The sequence below is a fragment of the Poecilia formosa genome, unplaced genomic scaffold, assembly GCF_000485575.1.
Source record: "Poecilia formosa unplaced genomic scaffold, Poecilia_formosa-5.1.2 Scaffold255, whole genome shotgun sequence".
NCBI classification, from domain to species: Eukaryota; Metazoa; Chordata; class Actinopteri; order Cyprinodontiformes; family Poeciliidae; genus Poecilia; species Poecilia formosa.
Window position 1 is genome coordinate 265,677 of NW_006800194.1, and position 11,896 is coordinate 277,572.

Genomic DNA, 11,896 nt, shown 5'->3' on the forward strand with positions numbered 1-11,896 from the left:
AAGTCAACAATATCCATCTAGGTCTCACTGAATGTTGAAGTTCCCCAGTACAACATGGAAGTTTCTCTCCAAGGACTCCTAAACAATTGAGTAATCTGAACTACTGTTTGCACAAACAGCCAAACTCATCCTCCCTCAAGTAGGAGGAGGGACCCTGCCGTGTTGTTCAACGTTTGAACTCCAAAGTGCATTTACCAGATGGGGTAGCAACAAGTATGCCCACTCCTGCACTGTGCCTCTCAGCAATGGCAACTCCAGTGAGAAAGAGTGTCCAATCCCTCTCAAAACGAGTGTTGCCAGAGCCAGAGAAGTGCGTCGAGGTGAGTCCAACTACTTCTAGCTAAAACCTTTCAGTCTCACACACCAGCTTCCCCACTAGAGCGCTGCCATGCCACACTGAGATCTATTTATATTATATTCATATTATATGACGGTGCATTAGTATTTTATGAACAATTTCTCAGAAAGGAATTTCTGATTCTGTACAATAGCAGTTTGCAGCAATTTCATAAACCTTTGTTGTTGCTGCTGCTTGTAAAACACCTAGCAGGGTGTATTTACCTGCAAACATTAATCCATCCACACACATACCCGACCAACTCTTAGAATTAGCAGAAGTTTCCAATTCTGTTGATTTCTCAGCAAAAGATTTAGGCTGCTTAGATTCATCCGTCAAAGTTTTAGCTGAAGTCGCATCTCTGGTAGAAGTCTTTACATGCCTACATTTGCTTTTTAAAGTTTGTGTTTGAGATGATGTTTCACATGGAGGCTGAAACTCCTTTAGTTTATAAGTCGCACATTCGGTCTGAGTCGATTTTTCCATTGATTCCGAAATGAAATGCTCAGTCTGTGTAGATTTGTTGGCAAAACATTTTGGCTGCTTACGACGACTGCTCACATTTTCCGTATGAGTTGATTTTTCAGTTGTAAAGATTTCAGGTTTCTGTTGGTTTTCAACTTTTATAGTTTTTTCAACTTTCTCCAGCAGTATTTGTTCTTGTTGTTTTGTCTCCCTATTTGAATCTCTTAGAGACTTTGTGAGGTCAGACATTTCATCTATCATGCGATTTTTATGTTTTATTTGAGCATTAAGTTTTCTGTTTTCCTCCTCCAAGTACAAAATCTTTTCCTCAGAACTCTCTTGTGCGTTTCTTAAAATCGTACATTCATCTATCAATGCTGTTGTCTTCAACTTCAGTCTAGTGACTTCGGCTTTCAGTACACGATTTTCTTCTGTCAGAGAGCATTGGATCTTTCTACTTTCTTCTTCGGATTCCATCAAATGATCATTCAGTGTTGTTAATATTGATATTTTGTGTTTTGATTTCGCAGTTTCATCTGAAAGCTTCTCTATTTCACTTCGGAGTTCCTTTTCTCTCCCTTCTGCCTCAAGTTCCAGATTATAATTTGCTTTTCTCAGCTTTTCGTTCTCCTGCTCATAATTTAAACACCTTCTTCTAAGAATCTGTAATTCTTCCATTTTTTACCTACCTACTTAATAAAAATCTTTCTTGCTTTGCTTGGTCCTGGCAAATGAATCCAGTGTATTTTGTAAACCAGTCACATTCTACGTCACCAACATTTAATGCGTCATAATGACAACCGGTTGTGACGATCTGTGCTGCCACGTCACTTTTTCCAAACTTTGTGCGTCAATATAGCTGTCTGTTGTGTACAAAGCGCGTGCTCTATTATCGGGCTGAGCATGCGTAGTGCCACGATGTAGGATTGATAGAATCCGAGACACCCACTGAACCCGGCTTCTGCGACGTCACGCAAATAAACCTCGTTCTTTTCTTACTTTCTCCCACAACGCCCGGTAATTATTGAACAACAATGAAACCTTCACTATGTATTTTATCAATGCATTTTTAGACGCGACAGGGATAATTATCAGCGTTATAAATTAAGAAGGAAAGGAGACTAACATATGGTAGGATATATAGGCTACACCCGTTGCCGTGGCAACCGCTCGCTCCTCTAGCCGAGCACAGATTACGTTTAAAACATTCAGTCCGTTACGATATCAGGTTTTCAGGCTTGATATTTATTTCACGATCATTAATCCTCTCATGAACACAGCAGTGGATGATTAGTTAATTTTAAACTCCTGTTCTGCTGGTTATTTTGATAATGGAACCGAAACGCACATCACTGAGATTATTATTGTTGTTGGGTCATTAATCTGAAAATTTTTTGTTGACTTTTTTGTTGTTGTTGTTCTTTAATAAAGTTATGAACGTTTTGATAAGGAGTCAGAGGAGGACGTGCTGGTCTCAGCGTCCTGGCGGTGTTCAGTTTGTCACCTGATGCCGAGATCGACTCAAAACCTTCCTCAATCGACGTGTTGCTCTAGTAAAACACAAACAGTTCAGAAACAATATGAAATTAACTGATTAAGTCGTGTTTTAAATTGTTCTTGAAAAACTAATCAGCTGATTAGTGGGTGCACTCACGGCTCAAAGTGAACCCATTGATTTTTTTTACAGCAGACATCGGCTCCCCTCTCTTGCAGGTACTGCGGACCCCCGCTAAATCTTTTAGGGGTACTCAGTACCCTACCGTATCCTCCTACTAATGAGCTAATGAGCCCGATAAGGTTGTGAAAAGGAAGTGAAGGTGGGGAAACAGGGCCTGGATGTATTCAAGGGTCCAAAACGGGTAGGAATTTACAGTCACTTTATGTAACCAGTATTTTCCAATTAAAACCACCCAGTTACAAAAGCACAAATTCATTGTGTTTTGGATGAATTTGTCATATTTCAAAACTTTGTAGAAAATCGGTACACTTAATTATGCCATTTTTAATGCCATATAGAAAATGCTGTGTACATAAACAAATTTTCTGTCAACAAAAAAAGCAATGTCATTTTTATTTTATTTCAACAATTTTACAAGGTGAAATACAGTACATGTAGTTGCAAAGTCAATATCATTGTCATATGAAAAGTCATATCATATTCCTTTTGGAAAATTATTTTTGGTGAGGAAATAAATACCGCCTCTGGCAAATACCCCAAACAAGACTACTATATTTGCACAAATTTTAACTATAATTTATGACTGGAGTTGGTGTTGTTAAGGAAGAAGTTGCAAGAGCAAATCTGATTTGTTACTTCTGTGTAGAAAGTTTTATCTTCTTTTCTTTAATTTATTCAAACAAGGCGTATCTTTGCTCATCCAACCAGGAGCTATCTCTGACCCTCTCTCAAGCCAGAAACCCCTGCCGTGTTTACGGCCTTTCACAGATGAGTGTGAAAAGCTACAACTTCCACTGTATTGTTTTCCCACAGACAAAAAAGGCAGTTCAAACGATCCTAGCAAACCATCTGCTGTAACTACAAGTAACATAAAGGTCAAAAAGTCAGAATACATTACTAAATTCAAAACCACAATTAGGCCATTTGAATTAAGACATGTTAAGTTTTAAAACTAGCTTATTTCAAATTTATTTTCTCAACAGTGTGCACCGATAAACTGGAACTGACTTCCTTAAGTTCGGGATACTGGGATTGACCGAAACTTACATGTGACATACATGTTATCTACAGGTGTCATCTAACTTAGCAAAGTTGTAAAAATCAAATACTGTTCCTCTTTAGCTCTGTTGTGAAATGTTTAACTGAGAAAACGGTCCACCAGGTAATGTTTGCATTTTAAAAGTTAATATTCTATTAATACATCAAACTGAGCCACTTTCTCACTATATTTAGCAACAATCAGAATACAATTTTTTTTTTCAAAGATCATAATCAGCAGATAATTATTTTTCTTTTCTTAAAGATTGTCAATTGTCGATCATCCAGAATTGCAATCGATGCACCTTTTACAATGAAATTTACAATGGCAAAATGTATAAAGACTAAGACTGACTCAAGATTATGGGAGCAACAAAGCTTTCATTGCCTGAACAGTTTCAATACTCCCAGCGCCTGCGTGAGAGGAACATCGGTGTTTGGCAATGCCGCAAGGTCTTCCGCGTTTAATGGGCACATAAGTTGGACCTCAGGAATACTGACGTTAGAAGTGGATGGAGTATGTGGACCTTCCCAGTCTACACCATAGTCATCACCAACCTAAACACAAAGAATATGGTGAGTGTACATAAGCTAGTACAAAATGGGAGAGTACTTCAAGTTAAAAGTTTTACCTCCGAAAAGTCACGTCCTTCCTTCTCATTTAGTAGCCACAACTGCAAAGGTGTATGGTGGCTCGAAGTTCGTAGTCCATGGTTATTCCATGCCTCCTTGAAGCAGTGAAGGCCATGTTGAGTATGTGGCATGAAGCATCTGTGTAGTGAATACAACTCAATCTCATCATCTGGATTTAGAATTCCCTCGGCTTCCATTTGCATGAAGATTGTGTAGTAGAGATCGAGCACGTTCTCATAAACATCTCTCCAAAGACACTCTATTCTGTATCGGAATAAAATACATTTCTTCTTTAGCACACATTGTACAACAGATAATATACAAACTTGAAGCTCTTCACAAATGATGTTAGATTGAGTACAAGTTCAGTGTATTTAAGATAAAATGGTATCAACATATTAAAAAATATGAAGAAATTGGATATTGATGTTAATTATCACAGAGCAACTCTTAGTCTCCCAATCCCTCATACCTCTGGTTATGCACACATCTTCCAGTCATATGAGAATTTCTGTTCACTCCATTAGTTTGGACCACAAACTGAGCAACCATCACATTTTCACCCCCCTTGTCAGATCTGTAGACATGAGTACAAGTAATTAATGGATTAACAAAAAAAAGAGAGAACTACATCCTTGACTAGCACAATATAACAAGACAGTGCAACCAGAAATTCAATATATGGACTTATAAATGATAATGGAGTAGTAAGTAATCCATATTACATCTGTATCACATAAACATTAAATGCAATTATAATAACATGAGAATAGAACTAAGAACACTGAATTACTGTTGGAAAAATTAGGCTAAATGTAATTCTTTCAGTCTCACATGTAGTTCTTACATTTGCTGTGTGATGCATTGTAGACCAGTGTTTCTCAACCTATTTTGGGCCAAGGTACACTGTTTTAATTGAAAAAATCACGAGGCACACCACCAACCAAAAATGTAAACAAAGATACTCTGTAGCCGCCTATATTACATATATAGTCATTCTTATCAAAGTGTCTTAAATAGGAATCAAATAAACACAAAAATGTATTTTTTTAATCACATTTTACATTTCTTATTTCAAATTGCACGTAACATGTCCACTTCAAAAATACACCTGAACACCTGGACTGTGCCACAACACTGTGGTCTTAAATTTAAAGAAGTTGTAGAAAACTTCAAAGTGTTTTACAAACTAATCCACAAGCATTGTTATAGCCAGAATACAGAAAATAATTCTTATTCTGAAAGAAGCAATAATATTTGGGAAACATGTCACTGTTACAATATGAAGATTTGCATGTACAAAATGTCAATATCTGTATATTTTACCCGTCTAGTGTGAAACCTGTGCATATTTGGATGAAAACAGCTGATTTCCTGGCAGAAATTGAAGAAAGACAAAGCTCTTCCTCAACAGCTCTCAGTCTCTGTTTTTAGTTTTTATAGTAACCAGGCTTGAGAAGCTCACTTTACACAGATATGTTGTGGGAAATGGAGCCATGTTCTTTCCAACTACTGCTGAGCTTCACCGTCTTTTCCATCACTGTCGTTAGTCTTGCTAGATACGATGCTCTCACCGCTACCTGTTACATTCATGCATCACTAATTTTCTTGTTTTAATGTAAAATGCTCTGTACCTACTGCCATCTAGTGGTAAGAAAATTACATGATTACGCCGCTAGCCACTACTAACCATGGTTTCGTTCACACCGAGCTTCAGTGCAGCGGCTTTATTTCCCTCCTGTAGTGGCAGATCGACAGCCCTCAACTTAAAAGCTGCACCATACGAGTTTGAAAACATTTCTCCGTCGTGCCTGCTGCTAGCATGTGGTTGTTCCAAATGAAAATTAACGCATTCTTCTTTGATTTATAATTTTGACTTCTAATGATTCACTTCCTGCTAGAGAGCCCCCTGGTGGTTGAAGAAAAATACACAGAAAAGCCACACCGTTTTTGAACAGCATGGTTCAAAGTTTAGGAAAAAAGTAGCAGCTTATAGTCCGGAAAATACGGTACCATAGATGAAATTGAATAATTTCCACGGCACACCTGACGATCACTCACGGCACACTAGTGTGCCGCAGAACAGTGGTTGAAAAACACTGTTGTAGACAAATGAGTGCAATACATACCGAACTTGAGAAGGTACACCATACTGGCCAACAGCCGATATGAAGCTATGGAGAACAGTCAAAGCTCTATTGTTGGTGGAAGCATCAAGGTACACTATGAGCCTGGAAAATCCATCTACTCCACCACTGACCACGATCCTCCATCTATGGAAAAAAGAAGCCGAAACACATACTTTCATATATAAATGACAGACTTGACATACACATAATATTATATATATATATATACACACACATGTTCTTTACACCCTTGTCCCTAATGGGGTCGGGAGGGGTGCTGGTGCCTCTCCGACTATTGTTCCGGGCGAGAGGCAGGGTCACCCTGGACAGGTCGCCAGTCTGTCGCAGGGCAACACAGAGACACACAGGACAAACAACCATGCACACACACACACACACACCTAGGGGCAATTTGGAGAGGCCAATTAACCTGACAGTCATGTTTTTGGACTGTGGGAGGAAATCTGAGTACCCGGAGAAAACCCACGCATCCACAGGGAGAACATGCTAACTCCATGCAGAAAGACTGGGGCCGGGAATCGAACCCAGAACCTTCTTGCTGCAAGACAACAGCTCTACCCACTGCGCCGGTGTGCTATATATATCTATATTCAATATTTAAGAATACTATAAACTGTAGTAAAATCTCTTTGGGTAATTTCACGTCTTTTGAGTATCTTGGAATTGAGGTAAAAGGCCACAAACGAACTTTGACACTAAATTTATACAAAACTCCAAAATATGTGGAAGGTTTCTTTACGGACTTCAATGAACTTCTATCTCTCATATGCATTGATTACGATTGTTTAATAATTGTCTGTGATTTCAACATTCATGTTGACAACCCTCAAGACCGAGGGGCAAAAAAGCTCTGTAATATATTAGAGAGTTTTGGTTTAACACAACATGTCAAACAAGCAACACATATTCAAGGACACACACTGGACCTGGTGTGTGAATATTTCCAGTGTCTCTGTAACTGATGTCGCCCTGTCGGATCACTTTGCTGTTATCTTTGACAGTTCTTTATCCATTAACCCACTTGGTCAAACAGCTACCATCACAAAACGTACTTTCACAGAAAACACAGCAGAAACATTTAATCAAATCTACTCTTCTTCCTCGTCCATAAGCTATAATGATGTAGATAAGTTGGTAAATGATTTTCAGTGCAAACTTTCAGATATCATTGATTACATTGTTCCCATTAAAGTGAAGGTTGTGTCTGGTAGGAAGAAATCTCCTTGGAGAAATGCACAAACTGTTCAATCTGCAAGACAACTCTGCTGTAGGGCCAAACGGAAATGGAGTAAAGCTCAACTGCACGTTTATTATGACGTCTATAAAGAAAGACAACGCAACTATCACTCAACACTAAAACATGCAAGAGAGGCTTTCTTTGCAGATGTCATAAACAAAAACCTTAACAATGCTTGAGCTCTATTGGCTACTGTTGACAGGCTCACAAACCCTCCTATGATGTTGCCACCTGAACTTCAATCTAATGCCGCCTGCAACAGGTTTTCCAGTTTCTTTTCAGATAAAATTCAAAAGATCAGAGGACTAATCTGCACATCCTCTCCAAAGCCAGTACCAATGCTGTGCCCCAACAAAACAAATGCAGGAAAAATGATCCAATTTCAACTACTTCATTATAAAAACCTAGAAGAAATTATTAGTCAATTAAGCTTCAGTTCCTGCTGTCTGGATGTCCTACCCACACATTTCTTTAAGTCCTGCCTGTCATTGCTAATGATCTGATACAAATAGTGAACTCATCGCTGTCTTCAGGTGTTTTCCCCCAGGCTTTGAAAACAGCAGTTATCAAACCTCCGATAAAAAAGAACAATCCAGACAAATCACTACTGCAGAATTACAGGCCGATCTCCAACCTCCGATTCATCAGCAAAATTATTGAAAAAGCAGTTTTTAAACAATTAACTAACTTCCTAACAATAACAAATCGCTTTGACTCCTTCCAGTCTGGTTTTCGTGCTCACCACAACCGAGCCATCTTGTAAAAGTGTTCAATGACATCCATATAAACACAGACTGTGGGAGAACCACAGTGCTGGTTCTGTTGGACCTCAGTGCAGCTTTCGACACTGTTGACCACGACATTTTACTGAATCGACTGGAGAGTTGGGTCGGACTCTCCGGTCCAGTGTTCCACTGGTTTGAATCTTACATAAAAAACAGGGATTTCTTTGTTTCAATCAGAAACTTCTCATCAGAGAGGTCAAAGGTCACATGTGGTGTACCCCAAGGTTCAATCCTAGGACCCCTTCTTTTCAATATTTATATGCTCCCACTGGCTCAGGTTATAACAGGAAATAAGATTAGCTACCACAATTATGCGGATGATACACAGCTCTACATCACAATGTCACCAGGTGACTCTGAACGTTGGGTTACTTAACGTAATCCCTGGTTCTTTGATAACAGAGTGAGGTGTTTCACTATGGGGAATCGTCTCAGCGTGACCCAACTACGGAAGCTCCAATGACATCACGTCTGTCCGCGACAGACAGGTTGAGCCGTGACCGTGGCTCCACCCACCATCCAATATCACGGCCAACCTACCCCTCTCAACTCATTCTAAGCAGGTTTCTTTCCGTGCCCATGCAAGAAGGGATGTGTTGGTGAAACACCTCACTCTATTATCAAAGAACCAGGGATTACGTTAAGTAACCCAACGTTCTTTTTCTAACTTCACTCGGTGTTTCACTATGGGAAATATGGCCAACTCCCGAATTGTATGCTGACCCCGAAGCAATGCTTGGCAGCGATTCATATCCAGGACTCAGGTGCAGCCTGATGAGCCAGCCCCAAGCACTGTGTGCACCAATGATGATTGGGCAACATCCAGCCTGTAAAACCTCACAAACGTGTGTGGTGTAGCCCAACTGGCTGCAACACAGATGTCCTGGACAGACACACCCCGGAACAAAGCCCAAGAGGTGGCCATGCTCCTGGTAGAATGGGCCCTCACCCCTTCAGGTGGCTTTGACCCTGAGCATCTATATGCCAGAGATATAGTCTCCACAATCCAGTGTGCTAACCTTTGGCAAGAGATAGGTTTGCCCTTATGAGAAGTGGCCCAAGACACAAACAGGTGATCAGCTCTTCTAAAGTCAGCTGTCCTGTCAACATAAGCCTTCAAAGATCTCACTGGACATAAGCAATTAAGCCTCTTTTCTTCTGCTGAAGAGAAAGGAAGTGGATGGAATGCCAGCAGTTCCACCATTGAACACCTGTATGATGTGTCCATCACCTTGGGCACAAAAGCAGGATTGGGTCTCAAGCATACTTTAGAGAGCCCCGGTGTCCACTGTAGACAAGTAGGACTGACAGACAGTGCATGTCACTCACCTACCCTCTTAGCAGTAGTTAAAGCTAAGAGCAGTGCAGTTTTCAATGTAAGCAATTTCATACCAATACCAAACTTTGCAGCAACCTAAAATCTTTACAGCTGAAAAATCAACTCAAACGGAAAATTTGAGCACTGGTCATAAGCAGCCAAAATTTTTTGCCAACAAATCTACACAGACTGAGCATTTCATTTCGGAATCAATGGAAAAATCGACTCGGACCGAATGTGCGACTTATAAACTAAAGCAGCTTCAGACTCCATCTAAAACATCATCTTAAACACAAACTTTAAAAAGCAAACATAGGCATGTAAAGACTTCTACTAGAAATACGACTTCAGCTAAAACTTTAGCCCATGAATCTAAGCAGCCTAAATCTTTTGCTGAGAAATCACCGGAAATGGAAACTTCTGCTAAATCTAAGAGTTGGTGGGGTACGTGTGTGGATGGATTAATATTTGCTGGTAAATACACCCTGCTAGGTATTTTACAAGCAGCGGTAACATACGAGGGGTTGTTTAGGACAAAATCTACGTTTTGTCTCTCACACACTACCAAAAACTCACGCATACTCAAAAAAAAAATCACGCACACTCAAAAAATACTCAAATTGCGTATACACACTACTAAAATGTCACACACGCACACAAACGTTAACTATCTCGCACACATACACTACTAACAGCTTGCACACGCACACAAACGTTTATCTCTCACATACACAAGACTAAAGTTGAACACACACACACACACAGTACTAAGACTCGTTTTATGTATGTGTGAGAGCGAGACTCTTTTTGAATGTGTGAGAATTGTCACGGAAGTGGTGGGGCATAATTTTTTGATCAAACTGCATGCGTAGATCCTAAACTACAAGTTTTGATTGTTGACTCACTGTATGTTCTATTACTTAGTATATTTATGCTTTTAAATATATAGAGAACTTCTTGTAGCTTAAATGTTCTATAGAAATAAATAAATCTGATTGATTGATTAAAAATAGCAAAATTGCTGTAGTACAATCTGTCCACTGGGTGCCAGTATTATAGGAATTATTAACAGGTGTGGAGGTCTTTTTTCGCTGTTTTGTGTCATTTTAAATGCGAAGAGAATCGATCTTTTTTCAGCTTTTGTCTCGTAAGCCTGACAAATAAAAGTCAGTCAACAAACACAGGTTCCCAACACGTAGTGTGCATTTATAATTTTTCATTTCTGAAAAAGGATGAGGGAAATTAATTTACCTGCAAGATCTTTTACTTTGTTTTCAAAATATTTGCACTTCATTGTGTGATTGAAACTATCTTTCCATAGCTACCTTATATTAAACTATGTTGAGGACAAATGTCAAACATAGTAGTCAAACATACACAATGAAGTGTACGCATGCGCAGTTTGATCAAAAAATTATGCCCCGCCTCTTCCGTGACCATTCTCACACATTCAAAAAGAGTCTCGCTCTCACACATACATAAAACGAGTCTTAGTACTGTGTGTGTGTGTTCAACTTTAGTCTTGTGTATGTGAGAGATAAACGTTTGTGTGCGTGTGCGAGCTGCGAGTACAGTGTATGTGTGCGAGAAAGTTAACGTCTGTGTGCGTGTGTGACATTTTAGTAGTGTGTGAGTATTTTTTGAATGTGCGTGATTTTTTTTTGAGTATTATGTGTGAGTTTTTGGTAGTGTGTGAGACAAAACGTAGATTTTATCCTAAACAGCACCTCATAGTAACAACCAAGGTTTATGAAATCGCAGCAAACTACTATTTCACAGACACAGAAATTCCTTTCTAAGAAATAGTTAGTAAAATACTAATGTACCGTCATTAGTATGAATATAATATAAATAGTTCTGAATGTGGCATGGCAGCACTCTATTGGGGAAGCTGTTGTGTGAGATTGAAAGATTTTAACAAAAGTAGTTGGACTCACCTCGACGCACTGCTCTGGCAACACTCGTTTTGAGAGGGATTGGACACTCTTTCACACTGGAGTTGCCATTGCTGAGAGGCACAGTGCAGGACTGGGCATACTTGGTGCTTCCCCATCTTGGTAAATCTTCCTTGGAGAGAAACTTCCATGTTGTACTGGGGAACTTCAACATTCAGTGAGACCTAGATGGATATTGTTGACTTTGAGGTGATTCTGGTCCACCATCTGGTGTCTTGGCCAGATGGTTCACCATCCTCCACTCGGGGCATTGTGTGTCATTGGACAGAATTCTGTGAAGAACTCTTCAATTCCAGCAGC

General features: G+C 39.5%; 1 long non-coding RNA gene across 1 annotated transcript in view; it reads right to left on the reverse strand.

Moving 5' to 3' along the window:
- Positions 1-10,074, reverse strand: part of LOC107838431 (uncharacterized) — a 14,390-nt gene extending 4,316 nt beyond the window's left edge. Inside the window, exons 1-2 of the long non-coding RNA XR_001664492.1 lie at positions 10,060-10,074; positions 2,429-2,435 (exon numbers count right to left, since the gene is read on the reverse strand). This is a non-coding gene — a long non-coding RNA (uncharacterized LOC107838431). The remainder of the gene's footprint in view (positions 1-2,428; positions 2,436-10,059) is intronic.
- Positions 10,075-11,896: the final 1,822 nt, after the last annotated feature.